The sequence below is a fragment of the Cupressus sempervirens genome, chromosome 1 (assembly GCF_028749045.1).
Source record: "Cupressus sempervirens isolate cs-2001-9-10 chromosome 1, ASM2874904v1, whole genome shotgun sequence".
Taxonomy (NCBI): Eukaryota; Viridiplantae; Streptophyta; class Pinopsida; order Cupressales; family Cupressaceae; genus Cupressus; species Cupressus sempervirens.
In genome coordinates, this window is record NC_143118.1 from 534,624,417 (window position 1) to 534,642,996 (window position 18,580).

At 34.7% G+C, this 18,580-nt stretch overlaps 1 pseudogene; it reads left to right on the forward strand.

The window, feature by feature from the left end:
- The first annotated feature begins 1,168 nt into the window (after positions 1-1,168).
- LOC149578570 (uncharacterized) overlaps positions 1,169-18,580 on the forward strand; it is a 129,263-nt pseudogene continuing 111,851 nt past the window's right edge.

Consider the following 18,580-nt stretch of genomic DNA (forward strand, 5'->3'; position numbering starts at 1 on the left):
CTACATAAGAACTTCATTCAAATCAGGTCAAATGACTTACACAAAGATTTTGCATGATTTTCTATTGTTGAGAATGTCGATGGGAAAAAATGATCATAGGTTGCTAGTTGAATATTATGACCCAACCAAAGAAGAACTATTTTTATAATGAAATGAACCAAGACTACTTTCCTGCAACTGCCACTCCAATCCATAATTGCTTATGCATAAAGAGGTAGCATTAATAAAGGATCGATCAAGAGGATTGTCCATTGAATCAGGAAATTCTGAAAAGTAACCAGCAATATACATATATACATGTATAAATTTAGCAAGTTCTTGAGAATCATAAAAAGAGATTATTCAAGGAATTGATTACCAATTCATCTTGGATTCGTAATTTTTAAAAAAATTCTCTAGAAGATATAGGAGTCATGGTTCCCTCAATTAAGTAGCCCATGCCAAGTTGGTTTGCTTGTGGGCCATAGGGTCGAAGACTTGGATGGTTGTTCTACTCTAGGGCTAAGTTGTGGGTGACAGTCTCTGTGCATCCTACCATGCTTTCCCCTCAAATTTTTCTAAATGGTTGGCTGTAAGAAATATGTTATGAATAGATCCAATGCATTTAGGATACTCTTGTTTATAACAAGATTTACTTATGATCATAGTCCAATGTTTTCTTCCCTTGAAAAAATTACTTGTTCATAAGAAATTCCATTTTCAACAGCTATATTGATAAATTGCCTATTTGAAGATAATTTCTTGGATGTATATGCAGGTCAATCTTTACTAATTAGTATTAGTCCTTTTGTGCACTCTTCATCCTAATTTCTTAGATAATACTTGATGATTATATTTTGCTCATGCAGGGGACTACGGTTAATTGTTGTTTGATCTGGTCATGCCTTAAACTCTGAATTGTCCTTTAATGAGTACTGGTTGCTGGTTGAGTACTGATTATTTATCACTTAGGTTCACATCACTTGTATCCCTTTCAATGTTTAAACTTTAGATGGAACCATCCTTTATTGGTGGGAGGGTCATTGCCTTCCATAAGGATTGTGAGTCACTACTTTTCATTGTTACCTTATGAGTAATATATTATTCTCCAAATTGATCTTTGTATCCAAGTAGAACACCAAACTAGTAGAGATGGATGGATTTGTTAGTGTTGTAATACAGAATGCAAATGAAAATGGAAAAGGTGACAACAATTCTTATGCATAGATACCCTTATCCACATGAACCACAGCATGCTATGATTGCAGTTGTGGTTGGTAATCTTTTCTTCATATCAGTTGATAACTTCCAAACTCTTATTCAAAAGTTGGATAACAAAAATATAATGTGGTGGTCTATATATTCATGTTTCTTTGGTTTTCTCTATTTCTTTTCCTCTCCTTTCCTGGGATGAACTATTCAGCCAAGCTACTCAAACTTCAGTCAATGGTACTGCACAAATTTTCAAATATGAAATAAATTATGTGTTTTAAACCTTAAAATTTATTGGATAATATTTATATGGCTAAGTGACATTTTTTTCCAAATATTCGTTGCTTAAAAAAGTTCTAAACCAAGGAATGGATTTACACATTGCAGGTATGTGCTGTGGCTTTTAATTGCTGGCGTGTATCATTTACCAGGCATGCAGTCAATGGGAGTCGACATCAAAATGAATGTGTCTCTATTTTTTGACATTATTTGTATTGTCTATCTTGGCTCTTTTGGTTTTCCATATTACATTTCTTGGGCTGTGGTATATGGGCCTCGTTGCACGCTTTGTAGGAAAGCGACCTGAGATTCTTGCCATTCTGCAAAATAGTGTTGTAAGAGCTATTATTTGTCTGAAACTGATCATATGTTAATTTTTTTGATATGAAAGGTTTAGCATTGAAACCCAAGCCTTTCTTCTTATGATTAAGTTAATTTTGTCTGTTATTGCTGCAGGTTTTAAGCACAACATGTTGTATTTTTTATAGCTATTGTGGCAATAGAGCCCCAGCTAGAACAAAATCATTTGGAAGCAAAGATTTTGGTCTTGTTGTGGATACATTTATAAAAAGGTGGCCACAAGCACATGAATTGAAGGAGTAGGTTTTCTCTAATTGGCTTGCATCTATTGGATCTGCAAGTGACTACCCAGTATTTTCCAAATGGGTTTTTTATGGTCAGGTAAGTGGCTATCTATCTGAGAGTGACTTTCTTATCTCCAATCTAGGAATACACAATTTTCAATCATATTTTTTATTGGACAAACTATGTTCCAAAGTAACAACTAATCTTTACAACTTAAGTATGTTCTGAAGTAAACAAATAAATTTGGATTGCTGTTGTTTCTGGATTAGATCATTTGTGAGTTTTTGTATTCAAAAATTCATAGATGGTCTAATCCAGAAACAACAACAATTAAATTTATAGATTGTGGGAAATCTGATACCATTAAATAAAATTTGGTCAATGGGAGTATCTTTACTAACCATATGTTTCATTTGTAGTCAGCTGACATAATCTCACCTATATATGTTTTCTTTGTGGGCAACATTTATAGGATTATACATTGCAAATTATGTAGTTGAAAGGTCAATTGGGTATGTCACATTGAAAATTGCTTTACAAGGTTGATTGTTTTGAAATTATCATTTGTCACTTTATCTTGACTTTGTGAAATTTCATTATTTCTGTTTCAATTTGTATTTTTAGATGGGCTTTGACACATCCTCAGTCAGCATCAGTTTCTGATATTCAGAAGGCATCTGCAACTCCGAATTTCTTAGACATGGTTCCTTGGTACTCAGGGTATGTACTCTATTCCACTAATTCCAAGGTGTATTTTTTCCACTGAGGAAGCTTGTGTTAGTGATTCAAGATGACAAGAGTGTACCATTTCAGGACATCGACAGATTTGTTCAATATAGCATTTGATCTTTTGGTATCTATAACATTGTTTCCTAGATGCTTTGATATGTGAATGATGCAAGCATGTCTACTCAATATATCAAAGTTTCTTAATCTGCAATCTTGATATGTTATTCTCTTTCATTGTAGTAAGTAATTGTGATATTACTTGCCATGTTTAAAAATTTTTTGGGTCTTACTTTGTGTGATAATTTATAGTTGCTTTATTTGATTAGGCAACAATGACTAAGGCACAGAGTAATGACCCAAAGGAAGGTTTTCTTTTTAATCATCTAAGTGCAAGAGAAGGACTATGATTTGACTTCATGGCATACACTGGGGATGGTGGAAATTCTACATATAGTGTTGCTCGATTGCTTGCTCAACCTTCCCTTCAAGTAAGCCAGAACAATATTGCTAAAGAACTTCCACATGGAGACTTGCTTCTTATTGGAGGATATCTTGCATGAGTTGATTCTCATTTTCACTTATGCTAGGATTAATTAGAGAAACAAAAATGAACTCTGCAAATGATTCAAAGTTTTGCTTGTCCAGTGATTTTTTCTGTGGCAGTTCTATACTTGAAGGATTCATATGTTGAAACCAATGATGAAAGTGTGACATGGATTAGATGATTGGTGCTTGGGCTGGTTTAGAGTAATTTGAATGGATTTTATTTTCAAAAGACTGAACAATGTAGATTACATATATTTAATATTAGCTAGTGAATTTGACTTTAATTCTAGAAAGGAATGGCGATGTTTTGCACAAGGGAATGACATATGTGCTAGATATAGATTTAGTTGATAAATATGTGCTAGATATAGATTTAGTTGATAAATATCTTCACTAAAAATTGCATATTTTTGTTAATGTTCTAAGCTTAAATGAAGTAATATAGGTACTTGAAGCAAAAAAGTTACCAATTTTCATGTGTCAAGCTAGATTGAATTTATGACATTTTCTTGAAGCTTCTTTTGATTAATACTTACAGTCATCAATTACTTTTTCAGCTAAAATGGCGAGCATTACCTTGTTACATTGAAACAATTCAACAGGAGATCAATGCAAATATGAGGGGCATACTTGTTGATTGGCTTGTTGAGGTTTGTTGCTTATTGCATTTCTTCATGCTATCTGTATATTTATTTTTCCCTATTGTAGTTGTGCAATTAATCTGTATAATCAATTCAAAATTAGATTGTTGTAACAGGTTGCCGAGGAGTACAAGCTTGTGCTAGATACACTTTACTTGCATGCTTGTTGCCTCGTGTGTACTTCTTGCCTACTATAACATTTTTTTTTCTTTTCTTTTCTTTGGTCAATTTTTAATTGCTGCTTTGATGTCACTTTCAAGAAGTAAGAAGAAATTTGTGCTCCACATGTGGAAGAATTTTATTACATTACAGATAATAGTTACAAAAGGGAGGAGGTACAATTTTCCTTTTGTATTGCAAGATGATTTGTCACATCTCTCTTGGACGGTATTCTTAAAATGGGAATTATCCTCGATCTTCAGAATCCTGTGCTAGAACATTACACAGGCTATAAAGTATTAGAGATGAAGGATTGTATTCATGCATTGCATAATTTACAACTAAATAGCAAAGGGTGTGCATCAACTATAGTTAGGGAGAAGTATCACCAACACAAGATATCTGAATATCTTCTAGCATTTAAAATTCTAAATTTATCAGCCCCATAGTCAATAATTTATAGCATCTTTCTTTTGTATTTATAGTTCAAATGTGTGGAAAAATTTTCTTTTGTACTATGATTTGACAGGCTTCTATAGAGAAAAATCAAAAGAGAAATAACAATATTTTATGCATTGTAGGTCAAGATCCAGTGCACAAGCTCATAAGAGAGTTGATAACATTGAAAAGAATCAGTGAACAGGTCGACTCCCATTGATACCCCCACCACCAGGACTTTAAAATATTGATACTCATGGCGAGAAAACTAAGCAGACAATGGATTTCCTTAGTGGTGATGCTTACGAGTCACCAACTACTGCAACTCCACCAACAGCTAGCATAGTCAATGAGAAATACACACATTCACCACCAGTATCTCTTTCTCAGCAAACTTTGCCATATCCTTTGAATTCACAATCAAATTCTCCATATCAAAATGGAGGTTACTCTTCAGGGATGTCATCAACACAATAGAATGAATACCAGAAGTTTCCACACCATGGCCCAGAGTCATATTTTGACAAATCTAGCTAGGGTTTGCAATGGTCAAATCCAGCAAGGCAGTCTCTTAGTCCACAACAATCAGTTCTGTTATATGGGCCACAATCACAGAATTCAAAGGCATCAACACAAAAGACTTTTGAAAGCCTTCCTCTCACTCCTTGGGAAGTGGAGCAATCAAAAAATACATCACAAGGTGTATATAATCAGCAAGGACCTCCCATATATGATAGCAATGTTATATCAGTTATTTCGCCCTCCTCCAGCAAAGTACAATCAGAGAAAACAATTTTTTCAGCAGCAACAAGCTTTGGTTCTGGCCAGTCTACACATGGTTACAGTGAATCAACACATGATGAGTTGATATCAAGGACACAAAACATCTCCATTCATGATGGAACTTACAATGATGTATATCCACAACAATCTTTAACTTCTAGCAAACAAGTTAAACTTGAAGATAAGTTGTTTGAAGACCTAGTTGACTTTGCCAAGGCAAAAAGTAAAGCTTCACCTAGTAAAAGTGGAAGTTTTTAAAAATTAGAGGTTGTTCTCTGGGATGGTTTGTACTACATATCTTCAAGTAGCTTGCTACAAGTGATGGTTTAGGTGTAGTATTAGTTTTATTGAAGCCATTGTATAGTCTTTTGTTCAATTGAGGTTTAGTACTCATTGTACACTCGAAAGTGTCCCACTCTAAACCATTCTATCCAAACAATTCCATGAGTTTGGAATGCTTGGATGCCAGCTTAGAGCTCCCTATCCACGAAGTGCAAGAGAGTGTATTTCAAATTCAAGGACTCTCAGATGAGCCTTAGAGATACTCTTCTTGCTAGTAAACCATGCAATGGGAGGTTCCAAAGACAAGATGCAAGAATGCAAATGTCCCAAGGAGTTCCTCAAGAATGCAATGCAAATGAAGATTAAGCTAGAATGAGAATGCAAAATGCAGCTATGCTAGAATATGAATGAGAGTGTTACAATCCAAATATTAAGCTATGTGAGATAGATTATTGCAAAATAGAAGCTAAACTAGCATGCAACATGAATCTAAGCTAAAATTCTATGGTATGAGAGAATGTAGACAAGAAATAGAAGTTCTCCACAAAGCTCCAAAGAAACCTATTAGAAAATCTGCAGCATAACAATATTCAAAATGAGGATCGATTGAGGGGGAAAGCTCTCTCCCTTTTAAAGATGTATGGATGGTAGAGATCAGATGAAGATGGTGGATGATCAACGGTGGAATTCAAAAAGAGGAGTGATCCATGTGCACACACAAGTCAACCAATAGAATATAAGTTGACTTGTCATATAAGACAAAAGTCACAAAGCCTTTTCTTTTGATTGCAAAATAGAAAAAGGACTTTATGTGTGCACTTTAAGTGGGTTAGAAGAATGGGGTCTTTTATTTAATTAAAAGGGGACATGTTCTTTTAATAAAATAATGAACTTAGGATAGCATAGTCAAACTATAGGTTATAATCAAATAAATTGATTATTAGCAATTTGGTCTAGGTAAATGATTAAATTAATTTAGCCAAAATGTTGAAAAGAGGGCTAATAGTCTAGATGACCATTTTTAGGTGATTACATTTGCCCCTCTTTGACTAATGCGTGATCGATCTGGGAACACATTATGTCAAATAAAATTGAAGCCAATTAGGCGATGATAGATATAGATGTCTAATTCCGAAGAGTGAAATGTAGAAATAGATAGCAAGTCCTGAATGCACAGCCTGATAGTAGTAGTACTAAACACTAGGAAGAGATGATGTTAGAACTCAAGAAGAATACTAACACTTAGAGAAGCAAATAGAGTGAGAGCAAGTGAGAAGATCAAACAAATGCTCCTAAGCAGTGATAGAGTATTTCTGCCCCCTCAAGATCAAAATTGAAATGAGGTAAGGGGATGCAAAAACTAGCTAGAAATGAGAAAATTAGAATATAGCAATGTCCAAGATGACAGATAGATGATTAGAACCCAAGAATTACTATATAAAAAAATTGATAAAATGCCCCAGTTTGACTAGAGTTGACCTTAAAGGATATAGCATAAAAATAAGGTCAAAATGAGTAGAAAAGTGATTTTAGACATGAAATAGTGAATTTAAGTAGATATGAAGTATGGAAATGATGAAGACATGAAGAAATGAAGATGCCCCAGTGATAATTCAGAGATTAGACCTCAAAAGGTCAGCTAACTGCTCAGAAGAAAGTCAAATTTTAAAAGACAATTTTGACCATCAAGATGAAATCGAATTTGGATTTTGATCCCGAAAATGAATCTAGGACGTCAAAATTATTTAAGAGGTCAAAACTTTATATAATGTGATGAAAAGATAGAAAAGAGATGAAGCGAAAGATTAAGAAGGTGAAAAGACATGAACAAGAAGAAAGTAAAGAAATATATGAAAGGAGTTAGCTGATATGTTCACAAAAAGATGAAGAAAGAGAGCTCTCCCCATATGCAAGAATGCAAGACTAAGCTAGAAAATGAACCTAAAATGCAAGCTAATATGCAAAGTGGTTTACCAGCAAGAAGCGCATAACATTTGGACTCTTAATTTCATCATTGAGCATTTATTAGGGACATCATGAGATCATACAACCATCACTAGTATAACTATGAGGATGTGAATATGATTGATATTAGATAGGTATGTGGAAATCCAATCTAAGCATCAGAGACATGTAAGTCAAGATAACTACATGATTAGATTCTCTAAGTTTAATTTAGCAAGATTACACTTGTATCAAGGCATAAGCGCCAGGATAAACCCTGAGTGCAGTCTTGCAAAATAGTCAAGGATGATAAATTTGTAAGTCAACGTTTTGAATAGGACCAACATAAATGCTTACAACACTATAGACAAACAAAGTATACCCACAAGCAGAAATCAAGAAGACATGCCCCATGCCCCCAGTCTTCTAGTCAATGACATCCTCAAAAGACTATTAGGGAGGGAACACATGGCAAAGAAATCATCATAGATAGCACACAAAGTAGATAAATGTCAGCATAGCTCAGTCATTTAAGTGTTAAAGTGCATGTGTGTAAGTCACTTGGCCATTTCTTCCAAACTTGATTCTGATAGTGAGAAATATTGCGACATCGGAGACCATAGGTAAACTATCTGTAAAGTGTTGAAAAAAACTTGATGTCAAAGTGGGGGAAGTGTTGAGAAACACTATTTTGTGAGTTCTCAAAGAAACCCTAATGCACAAGAATACCTCAATAGGATAAGTAGCTATACCCCCAAGATGAGGACAAGAAACAATTCCAAGCTAGGAAATATGTAGCGAAGTGGATGATTGAGATTGATAGACATAGGTGCAAGGGTTTCAAGTAGCGCCTGTTTCTAGGTTTTCACCACTTTGACAGATTTTTTTTAATATTTTTATATTTGACTTTTTTTTTTTTTGAATTTTTAGAAAGAGCTCAAGATTTTTGAATTTAGATAGTGCTTCTATAGGAAAGATAAGCCATGATAAGCCAAGACCATAGAAAGGTATGCTCAAAGATGTTGATAGGGTGATGAAAGGGAAATGGTAGTAGGAAGAATATATGGAGTATAAGAGTTCATGTATAGAAAGGAGGTGTAAGCTTTAGAGGATTTCATGTGGGTAGCTAAAATATTGGACAAGATCAACATTGACACACACCTTGAAGGGTATTGGAACAATGGAGGAATCATGGATGAAATAGCTTGAGATTTAGATGTATGAGGTGGTAGAAAAGATTTGGAAAAAAGTGGAGTGGAAGGCTTTGGAATATTTTTAGAAAGATTTTTGCAAGAAGATGGAATGGAAGCCTTTGGAAGCTTGAATGTCAACTTTGAAGTATTTTCAATATTCAAGCCTTTTAAAAGAGACTTGGGAATCCACATAGCTTTAGATTTTCCTTGTTCTTTGGGTGCTTGAGAGTGAATTTCTTCAATGATGGATTTAGGAACCCACATTTACTTTGATTTAGATCTCTTAATAGGGGACCTTTGTAGTCTCTTTTGTGCATTTTCCTTCTTAGCATTCACATGTCAATTAGATGGGACATAGTGATCTTCATTTTTCAATGGATTCTTATGTTTTTTCTCACTTCCAAAGGACTTGGGATTTGTGGATGAATAAGGATGATATGACTGGTTTAGATGTATAGATGGGTGAAAAGTCATCAAGGATGAGTGTCTTTATTGATCTTGAGGTATTATAGGAGAGCTAGGGAATGAACTAGGAGTGAATGTAGGAGATGAAGGAAGATAAGGTCCCAATATAGATGGAAGGTTTGAAGACTTTAGCTTTGATGGATGAGGACCAAGGATAGACTTAGGAGATGCAAATGGATAGTGAAAAGGGATATCAACATCTTTAGATTGAGCAACATAGTAAAAGCCATCAATAGAATCATGAGTAGCTTTGATAGAAACAACATTTTTAATAGAAGCACTTGAAGCTTGAGCACAATTTTGAAGTGGATATGGAGAAGTAGAACATGAGGGGATGCTTTGATCTTGACAAGTAGCCTTGGATAGCATATGAAGAGAACTTTTCTCATAATTTTCAGCAAGCTCAAGGGAGATAATGGAAGTGGTATCTTCATCATACTTGGGGGGTGGACAAGATATAGGATATGGAGGGGGAAAATATTGAAAGAGACGAAAGGGTGCTTGATCTTGATCTTTCTTGACATTTATAGCTTTTTCTTTTTGAGAGTCCTCTTGACATGGAGCCACTTCTAAGGACAAGGGAGAATGAAGAGTGAATGGAGTAGTGTTTGGATTAGGCATAGTAGTGCATGAAGGTTGAGGATGTTTAGGATTAGTAGCATGGAAAAGGTTTGCAGCCAAGTGAAGGTTAGCTTGAGTTTCTTTTAGAGGTAGCCCTTGAGGATACATGTAGTCAATGTGGAAAGCATTAGGTTCTTTATTTGATAGAGACATGTTGGAAAGATTTGAAGTGTTGGGAGATGCATGAGTGTTGGAAGAAGTGGAAGATGTAATGGAGCCACTACTAGACATAGGTTCATCAACATAATCTTGCTCAAGAGAAGTATCCTCAACACATGAGTCACTAGAGGTTCCAATAATTCCATTATCAATAAGATCTTGGATTTTATGTTTTAGCTCAATGCAATCTGAAGTACTATGCTCATTATGTTGATGATAAGCACAATAGATATCCAAGAATGGGTTTCCATATGAGCTAGACTTAGGTAACATGATGATCTTATTACCAAGAAGTTTTTGCAAAGTGTCATCATAAAAATCTTCCAAGGGAGAAAAAGTTCTATTAGAAGCATGTCTAGAGTCCTTTTGTTGTTTCTCAAGTGAATGGTATGCATCCATATCTTCATCATTAGCTTGGTCAAAGATAGGTCCATCATGAAATTTTAGCATAGGCTCAAAGGAGGTATCACTTTTTTTCTCTCTAAGGAGGTCTTTAGATCTAGAAGATGAAGACATTTGATATCTTGAAGTAGAGCATGTAGACCTAGAAGAAGAGGATGACCTCAAAGAAGGTGACTCACATGCATGTAAAGACCTTAAGGAAGATTCATGTAATGATGCAATCTTTTCCTCCAACCTTTTCTCAAGTTTAGACTTCATTTCTGTCATGCGCTTAGAGAGATGAAGGTAAGAAAGATCATTTGTCTCTTCTAGTTCTTTGTATTGCACATATAGATCTTGAAACTCTTTAGAGACATAGAGGATGTCATGATCATCTAGATTTGGTTGAGGTTTGGTAGCACAAGATTTGAATTCCATAGTGGTAAATGCAAAGCCAAGCATAAAAGAGCCTAGAAGATAACTTGATGTTGAAACTATAGGAGGTAGAGTGTTCACTTGCCAAGATAGTAGAGGGAGATTAAAGTGACTTGTCAAACAATATGTCCAAGAAACTTACGACATGAATGACTCAAGTCAATAGCTAGGAAAGATTCCCAAATAGCCAAATAGATAGAGCAAGCAAGGTGACAAGTGAACAACTCTCCAACCCAAGCGTGTAGTCAAGAAATCAAGGCAACCATTTCAGCAAAAAGATAACTAGCAAGTGGACATAGACCATGAAGATAGAAAGACCAAGAGCACTAAGACCAAAGAGCCACTTTAAGCATGTTCAAAAACTAGAGACATAGCAAATCAAAGTCAAATGATGAGACTCCCCTTAGCAAGCAACACAATAAAAATGTTAAGACTTGATGTTTTGACTTGGTTGACAAAGTTTGACAATAGTTGATAGCATAGCAAGTTTGATGTTCAAAAGCAATTTCTTTCCAAGCAAGATAGTGACACATGGAGTAGTCTTCAAACAATAAAGCAAGGGGAAAAGCAACCTTGCATGATACAAGCATATGTGACGTCTCAAAAGAATTCCCTAGAATTATCATAATGTGTATGTTCAAAAGATTTTCACTGGTATACCACATTTGAGAACACATCAAGCAATATCTACCTAAAGGACATGGTTCATTACTCAACAACTTGGCCCACGCTTGATGCTCCTTCATCTCACACCAAGTGGTTGCCCACAAGAGATATTGGCTTTGTAATGAAAATGTCATAAGCATAACCAAGGGAACACATATGGTGAGTGTAAATCTTGGGGTGATCCGGGTAATCCACTAGGATCGGTCCTTGCACCAAGAAGTTGAGCGGCTAAAAAGGGTAGTTACTAACTTAGGGTGTTTAGATAGGGCTTTCGTTCATAGTGTTCCTCTTTCTCCCAATTATGGGACACCTCACCTTGCGATGAGTAACCGATCTCGCGATCACAAGAGTACCTTAAGCATTCTTTCCTAGTGATCTCCCTATGGTCGAAATCTCATAAGCAATCACAATAGGTGAAGACAAACACTACATCTACAAAAGTTTTGTGTCCTTGGTAGCCTTGAGTTTATAGTGGGTTGGAAGAGCCAGGTAATTGGCTTGTCCCCACATGGGTCGTTCCTCTCAGGTTGTCTGAGAGCAGGCCCTCTAAAGGATTCTAACTACACAAAGTGGATCAAATTTTGGAAGTCAAGATTTTTGGTTCACCATAAGGGTGAAGAGCATACTCTCCTATTCCAATCATTTTCTCCCAAACATGCCAAGAAAATTCGGTTACCCCTTGCTTTTGAAACCAAATGGCAAGTCAAGATTTCTGATTCACCACAAGGGTGAAGAGCATACTCTCATATTACCAAAAGACTCCAATCACAAGTTTTATGTGCCGATGAAAAATGAAAAATTAGTCAATGCCACACATGAAAACAAAAAAGCAAGAAATTTTAGGTTTTTATGATTTGGGAAGCCCTGCAAACAATGTTAGTAGCCCTTGCGCATTTGAAGCTTTGACATGCGTTCTTTTTATGCAATGTTTCAATTTTTTTTTCACAAGGATGGCAACCTGCAATCACAACTTGTTAGCACCACAAGTTAGTGTGAAATAACATTAAAATACTACAATTAAAAATGGTTAGTTGTCTCAAATATCCAAGTTATCTTCCAATCAAGTGTATGCAAAGAAAGTGCAAACTAATCACAAATGCTCTCATTTTTACTCTTTGATTTTGACCTAGTCAACAAGATTGGACTTGTTTGCTATGATTTAGGATCCAAAAATAGAAATGAAAAGAAGAAACCCCTACTAAAAATTAGAGGGCTTTCCAAAAATGTAAGAAATTCAAAAAAATCTCTTCATTTGCTCCCTAGAGATTGATTTTGTCAAAACAAACCAAATTTATCAAATCAAGTTTTTTATCCTTAAAACAACCTCAAAATTGAAAAAACAAAGAAAGAACTCCTATTAGAATTGAAAACCATTTCTGGAAATGTAAGTTTTTATGAAAAATGCACTGATTTGCGATCAAAAATAGCTTTTTATGAAAAATAAAGAAAAAATTATAACTCCTGCAAATCACGTCAAAATTCTTTGAAAATTGGACTAAGACATTTTGAACACATACCCAACTTGAAAAAATAATTTTAGAACCAAAATTTAAGTGGTTTAAAAGATATGATCAAATCTTTAAACCAACTAGATTTTTGGCCTTCAAACCAATCTACTTATGGGTTGACCTTAAAACCAAAGTGATAATTCTACAAAAGCACTTGATTAGATCCAATATGCTGCTATAAAAAATCAAAGATAAGAAATGAAAACAAATGGAGCTAGAAACTTGATTCAAGCCCCACGATGGGCGCCAAAAATGTACACTCGAAAGTGTCCCACTCTAAACCATTCTATCCAAACGATTCCATGAATTTGGAATGCTTGGATGCCAGCTTAGAGCTCCCTATCCATGGAGTGCAAGAGAGTGTATTTCAAATTCAAGGACTCTCAGATGAGCCTTAGAGATACTCTTATTGCTAGTAAACCATGCAATGGGAGGTTCCAAAGACAAGATGCAAGAATGCAAATGTCCCAAGGAGTTTCTCAAGAATGCAATGCAAATGAAGATTAAGCTAGAATGAGAATGCAAAATGCAGCTATGCTAGAATATGAATGAGAGTGTTACAATCCAAATATTAAGCTATGTGAGATAGATTATTGCAAAATAGAAGCTAAATTAACATGCAACATGAATCTAAGCTAAAATGCTATGGTATGAGAGAATGTAGACAAGAAATAGAAGTTCTCCACAAAGCTCCAAAGAAACCTGTTAGAAAACTTGCAGCATAACAATATTCAAAATGAGGATCGATTGAGGGGAAAATCTCTCTCCCTTTTAAAGATGTATGGACGGTAGAGATCAGATGAAGATGGTGGATGATCAACGGTGGAATTCAAAAAGAGGAGTGATCCATGTGCACACACAAGTCAACCAATATAATATAAGTTGACTTGTCATATAAGACAAAAGTCACAAAGCCTTTTCTTTTAATTGCAAAATAGAAAAAGGAATTTATGTGTGCACTTTAAGTGGGTTAGAAGAATGGGGTCTTTTATTTAATTAAAAGGGGACATGTTCTTTTAATCAAATAATGAACTTAGGATAGCATAGTCAAACTATAGGTTATAATCAAATAAATTGATTATTAGCAATTTGGTCTAGGTAAATGATTAAATTAATTTAGCCAAAATGTTGAAAAGAGGGCTAATAGTCTAGATGACCATTTTTAGGGTGATTACACTCATTAGGTGCTATATTATTCCTAGTGCACTGCAATTTAATTTATTTTTTGTTTCTTTTATTTTTTGATATGAAATTCCTTTTGAAGATTTGTATATTGAAACAAACTTATGTTCTTACCTACAAGGTAAATGATTTTAGTAACAGTACTAAAAGATCCATATATATATATATATATATATATATATTGCAATGTATTGCTGAAGCTTGTTCTGTTTCAGATCTCAAGTAGTGTGTGAGCATTATCTTTTCTTATCATAGTATTTGTGGGAAGTAATTGCCTGTGTGGCTTTGCACTATTCTCTAGTTCACAATTTGATTGTGGCATTTTGTTCGAAGCAAAGCTTTATAATTACAAATCTAGGATATTTTAATAGATTGTTTACTTGTTTGAGGGGATAAAACCCATTTTGGTGCCCTAAAATAAGATAACTATATATAGAAACTCAATCATTAAGACATTTACTATGGACTTGAGCTATCTTGATGGAACTATTTCTGATAAGAGTAGGAAAGAATGATTACTGTCGATGTTTTTCACGCATTCTACAAAATAGTTCACATGCCTTGTATATGATTTAACATTTTGCATGCATCCTGCACTCTCTCATCCAATTGATGATGGATTACGGAGAGTGGTCTGAAACAATGATGCTAAAAAACACACACAATCAAATCCAAAATAAAATTGCATTACAAATGGATTGTGGAAATCTGATATTGTTAATTTTGCATGCATGTCTACCAGGACAATCACAACTTAAACATATATATATGTTTAAGTTGTGATTGTCCTGGTAGACATGCATGCAAAATTAACAATATCAGATTTCCACAATCCATTTGTAATGCAATTTCGTTTTGGATTTGATTGTGTGTGTTTTTTAGCATCATTGTTTCATACCACTCTCCATCATCAACCGAATGAGAGAGTGCAACATGCATGCAAAATGTCATATCATATGCAAGGCATGTGAACTGTTTTATAGAATGCCTAAAAAAATTTGACACCCATGCATTGGTAGAAATTTCTATCTTCATTGGTCAAAATTTCTACCTTTATTGGTCAAAAGTTTTGACCTTCATTGGTAGAAATTTCTACCTTCATTGGTCAAAATTTCTACCTTCATTGGTCAAAAGTTTTGACCGTCATTGGTCAAAATTTCTACCTTCATTGGTCAAATTTTTTGACCTTCATTGGTCAAAATTTCTACCTTTATTGGTCAAAAATTTCTCTCATAATTGGTCAAAATTTCTACCTTCATTGGTCAAAATTTTGACCAATTCCTGGCAGAACTTGCACCATGGCTATGGCAGTTTTTTGACCAACGTATTGGTCAAAATTTTGAACAACTAGCAGGTTGGTCGAAATTTTGACCGAAATTTTTTTGACCAATGGGTTGGTCGAATTTGGTCAAATTTTGGTCAAAATTTTGACTAATAATGGTCAAAAAATGGTCTCAAATGTACTAGTGGCTTGGCAGAGCGCATGCGGCGCTCGCGCTGCGACGCACTCGCGCTAAGGAGTGCGTGCAACACACTCAAGGTGGAGTGTGCGACACTTTTTCAAGAGATTTATTTTTAGTTATTTTTTAAATTTTTAAATTTTTTGATTTTTTTTTGTGTTTTTCAATTTTCTGATTTTTTTGTGATTTTTGGACTCAACTTTCAAACAAAAATTCTTCTCCTCACTCGAATTGTGAGTCTGGGAGTCGAAAAAAGTAGGGGGTCACCATTCCTAGTAAGGAATGGGGCATGTGTTGTGAACACGAAAACACATACCTAGCTTTTTTCTACAATGTATATTGCCTTGGGTTCAAAACCATTTTTCTTGCCAGCCTCCTTTCCACCTCAATGGCTTTCTCTGGGTATTCTTGTGTCAGAATTTCTTTCTTTTCATTCATTGTTTGCATAATCCCAGCAAAATTTTCCATCAACATATCTATTTTCATACCGCAATATTTTCTATCTACTAGGGGATCATAATTAGACTCAAAAGAGTTTATGAAGTCTATGAATTTACTGTAAACTATTCATTTTTCCTTCTTAAGCTCTTGTTCTTGTAATGAGAACTTATTTTTGATTATATTCTTAGGAATGTATACAATTTGCTTATGAATATTAGACTTACTCCTTTCTTTGAGGAGGTCATAAAATCCCTCTAATTCTACAAAATGGGCATGGGACTAAGCCATTTGATATCTATCTAATAATTTCCCCAAGTTCCTCCATCCCTTCTTAATAAAAACAAAGTTATGAACAATAATAATTTGGGGAAAAAATGTACCTTTAGATTTACCCAGAAAATCTCTCTCCTCAACTGATCCAATTTGCCACAACAATTCCACAATCCCTATTTTTAAATGCACTTAGTATAGAAACACGTGGTTTTACCAAAAAACTATGAACTTTGAAAATAGTGGACACTACATATGTGATGATATCTCCCCAGTGATGGCTCACCAACAACCATTTAGCATGGTCTTTAGGTCTAATCAACTCTAATAAAGGCTATGGTATCCTAGGGCTATCTCCTATTAACAATATTTTGAGCCTAGAAGCAAAATATCTATCAAACCTGACAAAGATGGCATTAGTTACCTCCCATGCCATATCCGCACTCCATAATTGAGCAGGGAGCTTCTCTCCATCTTTCTCTAATTCTAATTTCATCTCCTTAGAGAAAAAGGTAACTTCCTTGTATAAGAATATATATATATTAGCATAGAGTACCAATAGAAAGGCTTATCAACCTTAAACATTGTAATTCCTATTAAGCCATTATGAATATCCTCTACTAAGTGAGTAGAAAGATCAAATATTGAAAAGTTTGAGCAATAATGAAAATAATGGACCCTGGGATGTGATCTTGCTCATCCATACCAAAGATCTTGCAAAGAGAAAAATACAAGGCTTGTGCACTAGGGTTGAAATATTTTTTCAATAGAGGCTTAGGCATGTTTTGTGTAACCAAGGGAAATGATCCAATTTTTGCAAAATGCTCCTGCAATGGTCCTTCCCTTAGATATATTCTTTGTGCATCATACGTAGCTTTGAGGTCTTCCATGTTTATTTTTCATGAACTACATGGTTAGGGTTTATCTTAAAAACTTTGATCAATTCAGGTGAAACCCTAAAGAGATTATCACCCACATGGTTCTTTACATTTCTAGTAATTGGGTCATACTTTTTTCCTGTTACTGCCAGTAGATCATCATTGAAAAAAACTCCTAGAACAATCAATTTACCCATATCAAATTCCCATACATTGTTTACTAGAGTATCTAATTTTCTTTCTACAAACCATTTTTGAAAAAGCCCTAATCCTCCAATAAATACTTTTGTATCCCTTAACCAGTTTGCTTTATAATAAAAACCCTCATTGAACAATAACCTAGGGTTTTTTGAAATGAGATCTTTTCCCCTAACTAATTCATTCATATATTGTGGCATTTGTTCTAGGAAATCATCATGTACCGCCCTCTTTAGATAATCTACTTTCCCTAAAAAATCCTTATATGGAGGCATGTTTAAAATTTACCCTAATACAATTACAATTTCCCAATTTTCCAGAACCTCAAATGACATCCATTTTTCTTGCTTTCTCTTCTTTGGAAATCGCTCACCAATATGTCAAAACCCTTGAAACATTTCACCCTTTTCTCTGGAAATCTTTTCACTGTGAGAATTCTAAAATGTAATTGCTCAATAATAGAGAATTGGAAGTTTTATTACAACATTAAGCTCACACGAAACAAAATTGATCAAAATTAATGCTTCAACAGTCACATTTTGTGTCACACCATGAAGTTTGAAATTCCACCATCAATAATCAAGAATCAAACAACTCAGTTTGAAATCAAAAAGACTGCATTAACCCTTTTTTGGAAATTTCCATGCATCAATAGGACACTTCCCTACTTTAGTTAAAGTTTAGGAACTTTCATGTTGTAGGCAAGTACTGATCATTGATCTTCTAAAGATGGATGATCATGAAAAATTCTTATAACTTCATAAGTCCAGCTTCAAAATTTTGGGCCCACTGGTACAATCACTTTCCAACTCAAAAAACACATAGATCACTCTATCAATCATTATGTACCATGTTAGCATGCTTTCCAACTTAGCATGACTAGGTGACCCTTTACATGACTCCCCCTACCTATCCACGTGGCAAGCAAGTGCTTTCTCACTTTAGTTAAGCTTCAATCACTTTTATAGAGTGGGAATGCACCTGTCATTGATCTTCTCAAGATTAATGGTGAATATATCTCATACCTTTTACGACCTAATATAATGCACTACTATTTTCAATGTGTCTAACATTTTCCAACTATTTCAACACCTTTTTAAAAGTAGGATGCATGACCTCATCAAGTACACATGTCGCTAGGGTACT